The sequence below is a fragment of the Athene noctua genome, unplaced genomic scaffold, assembly GCF_965140245.1.
Source record: "Athene noctua unplaced genomic scaffold, bAthNoc1.hap1.1 HAP1_HAP1_scaffold_31, whole genome shotgun sequence".
Taxonomy (NCBI): Eukaryota; Metazoa; Chordata; class Aves; order Strigiformes; family Strigidae; genus Athene; species Athene noctua.
Genome location: NW_027437536.1, coordinates 1,898,020 through 1,913,263, shown reverse-complemented (window position 1 = coordinate 1,913,263; position 15,244 = coordinate 1,898,020). Strand labels below are relative to the sequence as shown.

Genomic DNA, 15,244 nt, shown 5'->3' with positions numbered 1-15,244 from the left:
AATGCTGGAAAGCCTTGGTTTCACAGAATTTTGCTCACCCCCCATGCGATCTAGAAAACAAGCTGCCGTTTGGAAGCGTACCTGTTTCCATGTTCATAGTGCCTTCTGACTGTGCATAGCACAGCCTTTGCTGCTTCGGGAACCGCCACAGGAAAATACCTGATTAAGATACAAAGTAGATGCGACTTGGTTGTTTTTCAGATAATTTTTGCTTTCAGAAATGAGAAGGGCTGATGCTGACCTCAGCGTAGCAAAGGCAGGTCCCGCGCAGGCGGAGTGCTCCTGTGCTGTATGTACATGGGTGTATAATGCAGCCCACATGAGCTGGGCTGATGGCAGCTTCAGTTTCACTGCTGTCAGAGCTTTGCAGCTCCCTGAGTGAGCTGGCTGCTCTGAATGAATGTTAGCGTAATGTATGCAGCCGATAAGCGATGTGAGTGCTTGAGTGACTGGCGAAGCGCTTTAACGTACCATTTTCAGCTCGATGTTACGTGACATCAGCAGAAGGCCACGTGCCAGTCCTCAGGCTTGATATTAAAGTCAATCTGCTCTTTGGATTTCAGAGGCCAGAGGAAACACAGTGCTGCCTGACACAAGCCCACAGACCAGCCCCAACCCAGTCGGTCCCATCCTGCGTTCCCTGCTGGGCCTCAGGTCAGTGTCTTCCTTATCGACGAATCAAGATGTGCGATTCGATGAAAAGAAAAAACTGCGACTGATCGTCTTTGACCTGCGTAATGCCGAAAATGTGATTCTGTTTGGCTGCAGAAAGGGAGCATGTATGTATCATGTGTATGGTTTTGAAGGTATTTGTTTGGAGAGATGAGCTTTTGGTCTGTTTTCCTAAAACAAAACCTACGCAGTTTTGCATATTTATTTGCAAAACTATTTGAATTTCTTACAGAAGTTATTTTTTCAATACATGTCATAATTTAATATTAAAAAGCTTGTGCATTTTTAATGCAGCCTTCTTGGCTCTGACAGCTCTGCCTGTCGCACACAGCTACTGCGTTAGTAAAGGCACTTCATTATCTTTTGTGCCAGGTATTTATTTTGTTTTGAACAAAATGGGGGCATAACAGTATGTCACTGTATAACATTTTAAAAGATTTCCCACATCACTGAACAGTTTTATCCAGGTTCAGCCACGCTCTAAGAAGATACTCAATGTTTTTCCGCTTTGCAGGTCCATACAGTTTCTGGTAATTGTCACTGCAGCATTTTCAGCTTTTACCAGTCCCTATACAACGGGAAAAATCGGGGATATGCGGGCATTTAGGTACTTGCAGGCTGATTTGAGTCGGGCCTTCCTGTGTTCAGAATTACTTACCTTCAGCGCATGATGGATTTTCCAGTCTAGGTTCCAGTGGGATTGCTGCCGCGCTACATGACTGCGACGCTTACAGCTTCGGCCGGCCAAGCCTGTCAGAACTGTCTGCGTCGGTGAGAACCTACGCTTTCAGATCTGGGAAGCAGTGCGTGTCTAGGCTGGAACACAAGGGGATCCCGAGCCAGGAGACTTACCAAGGGTGTGGTACTGAGCCATGCACAGTAAAACAGGCTCGCTGTCTGAGTTTTGTTACAGCCGTCCCTGACAGCCCAACAGTTAGCCTCAGAGCAGCGGGCGTGATGCCAGGAGGCACTCCAGCCCTGAATCAGCCGCTCCTTAGTCCCTTCAACATGGCTGGGCAGCTGGGGGGCAACAAGGACTCGGCCGAACTCTCCCTACAGCGAATCTCACCAGCATCCCAGGGCTGGTACCACCAGCTGCAGCAGGAGGCATCATGACTTTGCCGCTGCCAAAGCTGCAAGGTAAGTCACGTTTAGAATTTTTCTCATAGGTTCTTTTGCCTGTTTGTTCCACCTCATCTCTCTTTTAAACCGCGTGATCTCTTTTCCAATGAAATGTTGCTCTTGCTGCATACTGGAAGTTAATACTTGGATCGTTTCTAAACACTTGGTACTGAAGGGATATTCGCATTTTTATAGAAACAGGTTGGAGCTTGCATCTTAGATTCTGTGGGTCAGTAATGTAAAGTACTTGAATGACTCAGTAGGCTTTTCTGTTGTCAGTGATCAATCTTCCGTACTCGGTTCACTTCAGAATTTCAAATGGCAACATGAAGACAGGTATTAGGTTTCACCGCCGCTGATTAGGGTAGCTGAATGAACAGGGGCAACTAAACCCACGGTATTGCATCAAAATCACTTTCAAAAATCCCTTTTACTATAAAATCAGAGTTTTCTCAGCTGCCATCAGTGCCCCAGACGTGCATGCTTGTTCTTGCTGTGGAAGGTCTGCTTTATCAGTCAGGTTGTGCCATCCTCATCCGAGCTGTTGAGGGAGTTACATGACTCCAGAGTCACAGGCAAAAAGTTCATCTCTGTATGGATCCTCGCCGTTGTCTCAGCTGTACCATGCTTGCAAGAGTTCTACCCTGAGATCTCTGCTGCGTCCTCCCTGGGGTCTCAAATCAGACTGCAAAGCAGTTCTGCGAGACACCTTACCCCTGTTCTTCCCCAGTATTCTCTGCCGTTCTGGGTCTCACCCTGTTAGAAACAGTACTCAATCGAAACACAGAGGATATAAAATACAGATGTATTTTTTACTCCTCAGAATTACATTGATTGCTTCTCAGAAAGCCGCTGCTGCTGAACAGAGCTCAGCCAAGTACAGCAAGATATTAGCCAGCAGGTTACAATTGAATTGTACAGCTTTAATGGAAAAGGATGCGGAGGGACTGCCCGGTATGAAAGTGATAAAGGGGTGAGCAGGAAGTATCAAAGCTTCAGCTTTTTCCATTTCTTTCTTTGTTTCTTTTTATTTCTTGCAGATGGAAATGGTAGGAAAAGTTTTCCTCAGGTGGAATATTAATTTTAAAAAATAAATTCTCTGCACTGTGCCTGAAGTACTGTTTAGTTATTAAACTCTGGTGACAACTGGTTACCAGGTGAATTGTGTGAAGCACCAAATCCTACAGGTTGTCAAGCAGAAAAAAGAGGAGACAGCTCGTGTGTCGAGCAAACTCCCTTACAAACCGCGTGCATAGTACTCTCACCTGCTGGAGCAGCGACTTGCCTTTACCTTGTGCCTGCTTTAAAGTTTAGTGTCAACACACCTCTCTTCTCACAGTTGTAAACGGGTTTCGCTTTAGTGTTTAAAATACCGTCTCTCTCAGAGCATTAGGCTGCACCGAAGATCCTGTCCTTCCTAAATCACAGATGAAAAGGACACACCGATGCACAAATTTTGCTGCGTTAAAATTTGAGAGTGGATGTAAATCAGGGAACTGGAGATTAAAAAAATAATGCGGGAACAGGAGCGGGGAAAAGCAGATATAACAGAGTGAAGGGCAAGTGGCTTTTTAGGGTGGGTGGGGGATGAAATCTTAATGAAGAAACAGGCATTGCAAAAATGCATCCTTCCACTGCGGAGTGCTCCAGGTTATAGTGGCTGGGCACGTAGTATTCTGCAGGAACATCAACTCGTGCCGTTCTTACATCATTTCTTCACCCCACGGTGCGGAGCTGGAGGGTAGGGATTAAGCTGGGAAACCTTTGCTCTTCATTTAGCCAGGGGCGTCTAATTGCGAGCTAAAAGGTGCAGCTCTGCTGCCAAACAACTTCTGCAAGCAGTGACCTTACCAGGTGAGAAGTTTCCCGCTATAACCGTTGCTGGCAGATAGAAGCATGGGATCAAACAGGGCCTTGCTGGAGCATCCGGGGCAGTTCCCTACCTGTGGATGCCACCACACCTTCCATAACGTAGCGAAACCAGGCGATACTCCTCAACTTTCATCTCTCTTAAACCTCACCGGGCCTGGTCAGCCGAGAGGAGTGGGGGACGTGTTTCCATGCTGTTCTCTGACCTATCTCACTCCTCCTGTTGTCACGCCTGCTGTCCCTGGGTTGCCAGCGCAGCCAAGCCAGGTGTCCACAGCGTCTGTGAGCTGGAGCTTCTCCTGCTGTCTTTTACTTCTTCTCTCATCAGTAAACTGCTAAACCTTTTCATCACAAACTACCTCAGTTAGGTCACTCAGAAGACAACACCCTGAAGAGTTTTTGATTAACGTACGAATTCAGAAAAGTCCTGATCTAACAGAGTACTTGAATTCATACTAAACGCTGATCAAGGAAATAATCCCACTAAATCTTCTGTGATCCATATATGTGTTTAACTGATTTTCTTCTCAGGGGCTTTCAGACCTCAGGGTGATTGGATAAAACAATTACACCTCTTGCTTGTGGAAAGAGAAAAGAGCCTTCAGTGACAGGAATCACAGGAATCATAGAGGAGATATGTTAAGCATTTAAAATGAGAAAATGAGTCTCTTTAGGAATTCAAGGCACAGGTAAAATGGAGTGACTAATGATACGGAAGTTACCCAGTAAAACTTATTCGGTGAAATTACCGATTCTTCAGTTGTCAGTTACCTAGAAATAAGATTTTTTTTTCCCCAAAATATATTTGTGTTAAAGTGTTCAGTTGCTGTATGGTTGTGATCCCCACTAAGTCAATTAGAATGTGTAAATTCCTGCTGTGACATTTGCACAAAAATATGTTTTCACTGTCTCCTTTTAAGCAAATTTCATATGCACAAGGAATGTGCAAAGAATAGACACTTGGAGGACGCACCCTTCTCTCTTCCCTTGCACTTAATCAATTAGTAAGACTTGAGTGATCTGGGTCATGTCCTTAGGAAGGGTTACCATTCCTTTGTGTTCCAAGAGAAAACCACAACCCTTCCTTTTCCGACCACACCAGCTGGCTCTGTTGGAGTATTTGTCCTTCAAGGTTTGGTGCTGCGGTTCTCAAGTGCCCAGAACCCGTGAAAACAATCTGAGATTAAACAGCAGAAATTCCTGGTGTGAGGAAGCGCAGCCTGCCTGTAAAAGGAGGTAAATGGCCACGGGGTCCCTCCTGCCTCTTACTGATTCAGCAGATGCTTATGCATATGTCGGCTCAAGCACTGGGGTGTCCTGTTAAATATAAAAAATGGCCATTGTAATGATCCCGTCAGCTAATGGGGAAGCTGAGGCACAGAGTGGCGAAGTGACTGCCCTGTGTTTCTCAGCAGGACGATAGCAACACCAGCCTTAGAAATCATGTTTCCCAGGTCCCGTCTGCCAAGGGTCCGTTTACAGATTTGTAGGGGAGAGCACGAGAGCGCTGCGTTTAAATTAACGTCAGAAGAGAACGCGTCAGAGAATACGTTGCAGGGTATTTTCCGGGCATTCCCACAAAACTTTTCTTACAGATTGATTTCAAGGCTGAATCCTGCTGGTCTCGCAGGCATATCTCACTGGCTTTAGGGTGGCTGCTTCTGTAAGTAAAATCAGCAATACTGAGTCATGTACTTTAGCCCAAGCAAAGGTTCTGTTAGAATAGGAGAAAAAGAATGGTTCAGAGAAAGCACAGCCGACGGCTGAAGTGTAAATGCTTTTCCTCCTTTTCTGTCTTCTTTCCCTAGAGCAGTACATGGTTGCAGTAGGGGGTGGGGATTAAGCAATCCTGTCCACTTTCTGCACATCTAAAGCAGTTTGTATTTTTGCCTGAATTTTTGGTTTCGGAACAATGTCATGAAAGATTTTTAGTTCTACATGCGGTTACATTTCAAAAGTGTACCTGCTTTTAGAGGCGGGGGAAGGAGAGAAGGGAGGAGTACCAACTACTTGGGTCTCGTGCCAGACTTTAAGGTAAAATTAACTCCTTAAAAAAGATTTTTAAAGAGAACACAACCTTTTTCTAATGTGCATTAAGAATGTTGGAGAGCTTACTGAAGCATGTGCTTTGAGCTTTCAGGAGCAATCTGTGGTCAGGGGTTTGAAATGAAAATTGATCTGTGATTTACATGGTCAGTGGAAAGAAAATTAACTTATGGAAGGTTGTAATGAAATATTAGACAAGTAAAAAAGTAGATGGGGATCTAGTGGAACTAAAAAGTCCCATCTGGAGGAATTGTGTGACATTTTTACATTGATCTGTGTTCTGCGTGAGTTGTAATGTTAGTGGTAATTTTATGGGACTGAACTGAAATGAAAAGGGTGTTGCCGCAGACTGCCGACAATATCGGCTTGTGTTCAGTGGAGATCCTGCATCCTTTTCCCCATTTTCCTATAATGTGGCTCATTGCACGTTTTCTCAGCCGCTGTCGTTGAATTGATTCAGCCTTTTACTTGAGGTTATTCAAGAAGAACATCCAGTGCTCACAGATACAGTCTAGCAGCACATTTCAAAGCAACACTGCTGCTTCCACTGACCCCGGCACAGCTGAAGCACTGTCCAGGGGACCCTTTGCAATATCTGCTGAAAGGGCAGGTTACCACTCGGAAACACAGTTTATTGATAGAGTTTGAAAAATACGTTCTCTTCTGATTTGTGACTCATCAGCACAGTAGGAGTGAAGAATCAAAGGTTCTCCAGAACACATCTATCTGTTCCTCTGACCCTTTGAACTCTGCTGTTCAGTGCAGGACATCCCCGATTGCTCTTGCTGTCAGCTTCGTGGAGAATGAAGGGAGAGAAATACGTCAGAGTGACATGATGCCACGCTCCCCGCACTCTTCTCCTGCTTTTGTACTAGACAATCTTTCGCCTGTTTCAATAATCCAGACTTTACTGCTCTTGGAAAGAGGAGCTCTTGTCCTACCTTCTGACATAACCCTCCTTCTGTAGTCTCCCCGTACGACACCTTCTGATTTATCATCGTTTACGCCCTTTGAAATGTAGGGCTCTGATTTGGCAGAAGATTAATATTCTTTGGAATCAGTAGGCTCTATTAGAGCCTTTGGGGAAACTCGTCCCATCATGGATTTAAAACACCTCCAGTTTTCAAAGTGTAGAGAAGAATCTTCCCATCAAAGGCTTGCTTCCTTCTGTTATTAAATGAATTCGCAGTAGGTCCTATCAAAGCTTTGTTTGTTGTGGACACCTTATCCCCCTGCTCACAGGAGAGGTGTGTTAGATTTCCCGAGCAGGTGGAAGTACGTTTATGCTATTTCTTTTTCTCCGTTCCTTTAGGAAAGACGTAGGTCTGATTCAAATACATGCCAGGCATTCTAGTTTCTTTGAACTGCACAGGGCTTCAACTCAGCTCAGCACCATGCAGGATTTGGACACTGCTGAGCAAACACAGACCGTAGCCTTGTAACTCTTCTCAGTGTTACTTTTTTCTAATGAAAACTGGAGAATCGGGTTTGAACTTTTACCATGTGCATATCACCATTAGCTGAAAGAGGCTTACACATCACATTGTACAACTAATATATGCAGTGTATTAGTTTGAAGAAGGCTGTTGTCAAAGAAAATAGCTTGAAAGAAACCATGTTATTTCTCCAGGAAATTAGTTTTGTAAGCATCTTTGAAAGAGGAGAAATATCCCAAATCTATCCCAAACAGGACAGATGTTTTTCAGCAGAATGCTGTGGCTAATGGCTGTAGGAGCAGCCTCTCTAATCACAGGCTACTGTAAAGGTCAGAATTAGGTATTGGCTTTCCGTCCTGTGCATCTGAAACAATATACCCTAGCGAACGTAATCGGGAAACGGTGGTAACTGAGCCTACTGAACCCTCAGCACTGCAGAAAGACAAGTTTTGAGAGAAGATGCTGAGTGGATCCTGCAGCTGGTAACTGTCATCCTGGGAATAATGACACTAATTACTAGATGCTCGCCCCAGACCCTTGGCCTGTGACTTTGACGGAGTCAATGACTGCTGCTCTGGAGAGCGTAGTGCTGGTAGATTTGCAGTAGGTGTCAGCAGAGCAAAAAGGCCCCAGGGAAGAGACTTGGCTCTGATGATCTTCAGGGTCCCCACTTTTACAGACCACAAGGACCTCACTGAACGATCAGATAACGTCTGCACAGACCACAGAGCAGTTGAGGATTTTCTAACAGAGAGATCCTTTTCATCATAAAGTTCCTGACTTGTAAAGTTAAGATTACGACCATGTAAGCTCAGACTCATAGCACTTGCAACCAGCAGGTTTTACTTTTGAGGCTGTGCTTTAAATGAACCACAAGCCCCATTTTTTTCTATCGTCCTTCCTCCTGACCCGAGTTACGTGGACTCTATTTCTCCGGGAGTTAATTTAAAATGCGACCAAATATTTATTGACATCATTTCATTTTTGTAGGCCTTTAAATACTGGGAAGTTTATTTTACGTAGGAGAGTGGGTCTAGTTCCTTGGACTGTTATGTTCTCTGTCTCTGTCTCTCTTTCTTCCCTCCCAGCCCACAACAGATAAGTATATGAATCTGGTAATAGCCATAAATTCAGGGCATATAATCTAGCTGTCTTCTAAGGGTGAATATCAGGGATAACCCTGTATCCTTAAAATCAATAGCTGACTGGTGGCAACAGAAGAATTCCAGTAAAATCAAGATTCTGTTCATCAGGCACAGAGGAAAATGTAAGGAGAGCTGTATTTCTCTTGCTCCTGCAGTTTGTGAAGGAAAGGATTGTTGATATACTTTGGAATATTAGTTCAGAACCTTTGATCAGATGGAGTGAAAAAACATTTGAGTGCTGCCCCATGCTGGAGCCTGTTTTGTCTCAACAGCCAACAAGGTAATACTGTAACACCGCAAATCCAGGTTACTTACCCTCCTGTGCGACTAGCTGACGGTTCCTCATATTGTCTTCAGGGAGACAGGAGAGACTGTCGAGGCAGAGCTTCTCTTAACTGCATGTGCTGCTTCTGATGGTTTCCCACGGCACTGCGAGGGGACAGGAGAGATCCTTAAGGCCTGGGTGAGTTGTCCCGGTCTGAGCTGTCAAGCTGCCAGCTGACAGAGCTCCTAGCCACCTTTAGTTAGATAGAAGAGAAGAACTGCTTATAGAAAAATCCTTGGAAGTTTGAAAGAATTGGAAAAACCAGTGCTTAAACACTGCTTTGAATGTAGAACCTGGAGTACAACCCTAGTATCTGTACAGCACTTAGAAGCAAGAATAAACATGGCGCTTGTATGAGCAGTTCATTTCTTTTCTGCAGCCTGCAACAGAGAACTTAGTTTGTAAACTTGCTCTCTGTTTCAGCACTTATTTCTCCTAGGCTTGTGCTGGTTTGCTTTGCTTTGTTTTGTTTACTGATTGTGCCCATAAAGGCGAGGGTACGCAGTGCACTTAGTTCCCACAGCAAGGTAAGAATGCTGAAGTTCCTAAGGAAGAAAGCAGAATGAATTTTAGAAGCCACACTGGTACTAAATGGTTCCCTTGGAGACCACAGTGTCATGTAGACTAAGAGGAAGATGTGCCCAGGCGTCTGAAACCAGATACATCAGGTGAATCATTGCTGTCTCCCTTAATGAAGGTCCTGTGATTCCCCACGTGAAAATCTCTGGAAGAGTGTGTTTTATAATGGTAAGTGCAGTGTTTGTCTCAGAAGGAACAAACTATTAGAAAGGTACTGAAGTAGCAGGTCACCATTTCAGTGTGGCCTCTCGGCTCTGAATTAGAAACTATCGGCTGTGACTGGCTTATTGGAGAAAGAAGTCTGCAAGGCTCATTTAAAAACTTAACATTATTTTTTCCCGTTTAAAAGTCAGTGACAAAGAGGCTGAAACTCAAGTCAGGTTCAGGACTTAAAAATTCTCCTCTAGAATTTTAAATGTAGATTCATTTACAGTTGCCAGGAGACTGTAGGGGCAGACACTCAGAAGTTTCTGGTACAGAGCTGGATGACTTGCTGAGCTTCAGCAGAATTGCTGAAATCAAGGGGTCCTTTTAGGTCTGAGTAGTTTATGCTCATCTCTATAAGCAGATTACATCTGCTACGTTAGCTGCTGTTTATGATTACGCTCTATTCCTTCAGCTCGCAGATGAAAAACTGACTGGATAAATGGCTCCTTCTCGATTTGACGTACTTCTCCAGGGTTTTAATTATGGCCTTTGGAGGTGGAATCCCTTTTATACAAGAACAGATTCACAATTTAAAAATATCAGTTGGGTTTCGTCATGACAAAGTGCTTCAGGTCAGTGCAAGGAGACAAGTATTTGCTGTGTTTAATTTTCAGAAAGCAATGTGATGCTGAGTGATTAATAAAAAAGTTCTGGTGGTGCATTTGGTTTGCCAGAACCAACTCGAGTGGGGGACGTGTGTCCTGCTTTAGAATGGTTTGAAATGTCAACAACCGCGCCTTTCCCCTGTAAAACAGACAGGGGCTCAGCACAGGGGGGGACAGAGGAGGACAGAAAGGGCTCTGCTACGCTTTTACTGCAGAGTTCCTTGGGAAAAGCAGAGCAGCAGGATGCAGTCCAAAGAGAAGTACTGGGGGGAAGCATCTTCAGTTAGAGGTAGTCATGCTCTCTTGTGCTTTCCTGGGAGGCTGAGAGGACAGAGGGGAGAAGCACGGTGCACTGAGGGTCCTAACTTCATATGGTTCGATACACTCGATGGCAGTTTGTCTCCGGGGTGTTGGTTTGGGTTTAGGGTACAAGATTTCCCTGTGAATCCTGAAGGTAGCTATCAAGTACCCAGAGACCTGCAGTATCTCTTCAGTGCTGTGTTTCCACAGAGCAGGGGGCAGAGCTTGCCCTCAAGTTGTTCTTACTGTAGGTAGACTTCCTAGATAGAGGTATCCCCGCAAAAATTATGATCATTTTTGTACGGTTGCTTGTTTATAATTTTGTTTTCTATCGGTGCCTGAGGAGCAGAGTGAGATCCCATTGTGCTGTGCACTTAGAAAATCCTGAGCTAGAGCAGCTCCCAAAGCGGCACGTAAGGCAGGAGACCCCGGGTTAATATGGTCAGATAGGGAAGACAAAGAAACAGGAAAGCAGTAGCGGTCAGTAGGGTCTTAATGGACACTGTCTGACCTTGAAGAGTAAATGAGAGAGAATGGGGGAAGAGCAAAAGCATGCGTTCTGTGTGGAGAGGAAGGACCTACAGAGATAGGATGATATAAAAAGCTATATAAAAGGGGAGAGGGGAGAGGAAAGAGAATCTGAAGATGGCAATTGAGTATCAGCCAGGAGCAGCCCATTTCAAGGAGGGGCAGAGGCACCCCTTCCCTGCTTTCCCAGCCCAGTGGAACATGCAGAGAGAACAGAAACACACGGTCTTACCAGGGCAATGCACATCCAGATGATTAGCCTGGTAACTTCCTAATCCTCGCTGTCTGCTGTTCACAGTAAGAAGCAAAGGGTTGCTCTGGACTCTAGAGTCATATTTGCCCTGCTTGCAGAGTCTCTTTGCATGTGGTAATGCCCGCTGGAGCAACAGCGCCCTGGAACGGGAGAGTTACAGCATCTCCATTCCACACAACCCTCAGTCATACACTTAAATTCAAGTATGTACTTAACAGCACGAATTAAAAGTCATCTCAGCACTTGCCATGAGTGGCAGCAGCATGGAGAGATTCAGCAGTAAAGAGCACAAACCAAACTGGGAAAGAAAAATGTCTTCAGTAGTGAAGGAAAACAAGTAATGCCACTAATGTGAAAATGGGGAAGGAGGGTAGGTCACACCAAGGGTCCGTGACGGTCCGGCAGGAACGCTAAGGCAGATGCTGCACGGAGCTGAAGGGCTGCGCCAATCCTGCTCACAGTGCCAGGACTGCCAGAGCAGAGGGTTACATCACTGACCATAAACCTGGAAGCAAGGGAATTGTTCCCCTGGAGCTTTTTCCCCGAGCCCTCTCTCTCCAGCCTTTGCTTAAGATTCCATCAGTAGCCGTCATTAGCTTGTCAGTGTATGACCTGCCACCCTCTTTGCCAGGATGCTGAGGTCATCAGGGCTCCATTCTTAGCTGCTCGCAGCTCTCTTTCCTACCCCAGGCCTCCCACTGATAGCATTGCTGGTTGTCCCACTGGTTCTCTCCCCTCGCCCTGGGATTTCTGTCCCTTTCTTGCCATCGTGAGAGGGATTCTGTCAGTCCTTATAATTAACAACCCCAACGCTCTCGACCATAACAGACTCTTGCTTTCACCATCCTAACTGTTCCCCTCCAGCACGTTCAGTGCACTCCAAAAGCCAGCTTTTGCCTCCACAGAACAGTGCCCTGTTTAGATGGCCCAGCTGATTCCTACTGGCTGCCTTAATTTTCCTGTTTTATCTGAAGCACACACTCTCCTTGTAAACTTTCTCTGATCAGAACCCTGTTGAGTTTCACAGGCTTCCAAACGTTACCTCAGTGTTCACAAAACGCTCTACGGTTCAATTACAAATGTGCTCCAGGAGCTGTATCATTCTATAGCACATTGATACAGGCACAGGCTACCAAGAAACCCAGCACTAAATCATTTAGCATGAGTCCAAAGACAACTGCAAATTGCTATAAGTGGTTAGTCAAAATAGATCCTGAAACAGGAGGAAGGGAAAGAATGTTACAGTGGTCCCTTGCTGAACTCTCAAGCAAAGGCGAGAACTGAAGTTTAACTGTGAAGACAGTATGTGACATTCCTGTTTGTTGATTTTCTTTTAGGACAGTCAGGAGAGAAAGCTGAGGTTTCTTACCCTCTAATTGCGAATCACGACATCTCACTGCCTGAAGAGGAAAGCAAAGCCATCATTCTTTTTCTGACCGTGCCTAACAAAATCCTCAGACAATGGTGCAGCAGCCCATAAAGGTTTCTCCCAGGGTCTGTCATGCTTAATACCTTCCATTAACTGAAGAAAGCAGTTTTTAACTTTCAAATTGATTCAAAGGAGTGGGGAGAAGAAATCATAAAATACCTAAACTCACAATACCAAAGAAAGATTTAAGTTAAAATAAGCCTTCCAAGAAGTTAACTGTAGCTTTGTTCAGATAAAAGACATAAAAGACATAAAAGAAATCTCCATTTTCTTCTCTTCAGAAGACTTTATGATCCATTTTCCCCCAGAAAACTTTCAGAGGAAGTCATTCCAGAAAAAAACAAATATGATAGTGAGTTTACTTTAAAAGATAGGAAAATAAAAGAAACAAAAGTAGGGTTTTGGTCAAAGTTGAGCTAAGTGTGATTTTATCTTTTTACATGGTATATGTCCTGCACAAAAGCCATGAGACATGAAAAACAAGAGGGTGGGACAAATTTTGACTTAAACCGTAACCCCATTATAATTAATCTGTGGTAGATAATTTACCAACAGGGCAGCATAACACTTGCAAGAGCTTCCATACAACCAGCAGCTAGATCTGTTGCTTTTTATTACTTTCCTTCACGCCTCTAGTATGAGAGTGGCTATCCTGACTGATGGGCTGAATCTCTCACCCAGTATCTCCCTTAGAAGCAGGTATTCCAGGCTGCAGTCAGGATGAAGTCATGCAGGATTTCTGATGTCACGAATGGAGATGAAACAATCCCACGTGATCTCTCTGAGGAAATAATTGATGCTCTTTGCAAGCACTGTACTCCTTGGCCACAGCACCGGTGAGACACACTCTTGAACTTCTGCCTTTATCAGTGAATCACCTTGTGTCAAAGTGAACTTTCCAAATACCACTTTTTGAAAGCCTCGAGGGCAACTATGACATGATCTTAGAACTTTTAGTCCCATCTCCCCACGTTGACCTTTCTACCTGCTTCATGTTTTACCTTCTTCAGCCACAGCAGAGGAGATGTAGGAGCCCAGAGCTGGACCACTGGCCACACACGTTGCCGCCTGCAGCTCTGTGGGCACGAGGGTACAGTCCCTCTGTGGCACCAATGCACCCGGAGAATTGTCTGAGGTGGTTACTGCATTCCCCTCCTGACGGGCTCACGCTGAGTTTGGTTTCTTCAGCCACCTTTCTCTCTGCTCTGTTTAAATAGAGCCTTCTCCAGGCTGCGCGTTAATGGAACATAACATCTCAGTGCAGTATTTCATCCTCCAAAGGAAAGAGAGGCCGCTTCCACAGAGATCTAAAATCTTATTTTTAGCAAATTAGGAAAGTGTCCACTGTTTTCAGGGGCATTACTCACGACTGTAACAATATATTACTCAGCGCTGGTGCCTACTTGATCTAGAAATAAAAATGAAGAATACTGGATCATTAGAGGTCCTTATACTATTTGATTACCAAATACTAAGGCAGTTAATTTTTCAAAAGTACTATCGATGGCAATATCCATCTACCTCAGCCAGCTCCGGCCTCATCTCTGCAGTTTACCAGCCCAGCCGGCCTCAGCTGGGGGCAGGTGGAGATGGTTTCACTTGTGGGAATCATTAAAAACTTACAGCAGCTCCCCAAACCTAACCCTGTTCCATCAACCTGGGATTACTAGAGTGAAATATATTAATTTAATTGATTGAAACCTCCTGGACAAATGCGTTCCTTTTATATATGACACGTTCTCAGCTGAAAGAAAGGCCTCTTTCTCCCAGGTTAATGCTGGTGGAAGGTATCATAGAATCCCAGGTTGGAAGGGACCGCGAGGATCATCTGGTCCAAGCTCTCTTGACAAAAGCACAGGAAAGATCTTCCTACAGGAGAAAAATATTCTTTTATTTCCTGGAAAAGTTATCCCTGGTTTCTACAGTTGGACCAGTTTAACTGTATGTGTTGATGAATGTTGTTTGCACAGTAGAGGTGGAGCCAAGTCTACTTCAGGACCTCAAATGTAGATCCCTGAACTACAGAAGGGGTGAATGACAGAGCTGGAGTTTGCAGGTAGGACAAAAAACAGGTGGTGGGGGGGAACCAGAATAGCATGTACCACTGTCTCTAACCTTCTTAGTAAGTAAACCAGAGCTGAGGTGGGTAACAAAACTGAGCAGTTTTGAGAACCACAGGCACCTCCGTTGGCGGGTAGAGTAGCTCCCTGTTGGGTGCAGCTGTTCAGGCTAACTTTATGTAATAGGAAAAGATGGGTTGGCTTATACTACCCATGGGATCTATGTTGCACATCCGTTAAAATGAGATGAATTATCCTCCCCTCACTGATCGTAGAGGGACACTAGATGAAAACACAGAGTAAATACTCACCATTTGAACTATTTTAGGAAGATGAGATCTACCCGAGCCAAACCGTTCTGACAGAAATAGTCAGATCGGTCCTAGCCCTTCCTCTCACGTCAGAGTTGCTGCCATAAATGCCGGTAAATTCCCATTAAGGAGAATATTTAGCCCTTGTAGCAGAACATAGGGTCTAGAATCCACACCCTATCCCATACTGGATGCAGTATTTCAGTTTTTAATCCATTGTGACTGATGGAGCACTAAAATAAATATTCACAGCGTTCTGTACTGCGATGCTGTAGCCTGAGCACTAAGATATAGCTCTTGTTACATTTTTATCTCTTTATATTTTCCAGAGAGCGGACCTGGGTTTTTTATATCCCA

General features: G+C 44.7%; 1 long non-coding RNA gene across 1 annotated transcript in view; it reads left to right on the top strand.

The window, feature by feature from the left end:
* The first annotated feature begins 576 nt into the window (after positions 1 to 576).
* The window catches only part of LOC141974119 (uncharacterized), a 165,815-nt gene continuing 151,147 nt past the window's right edge, over positions 577 to 15,244 (top strand). The window contains exons 1-2 of the long non-coding RNA XR_012635689.1: positions 577 to 779; positions 1,356 to 1,812. This is a non-coding gene — a long non-coding RNA (uncharacterized LOC141974119). The remainder of the gene's footprint in view (positions 780 to 1,355; positions 1,813 to 15,244) is intronic.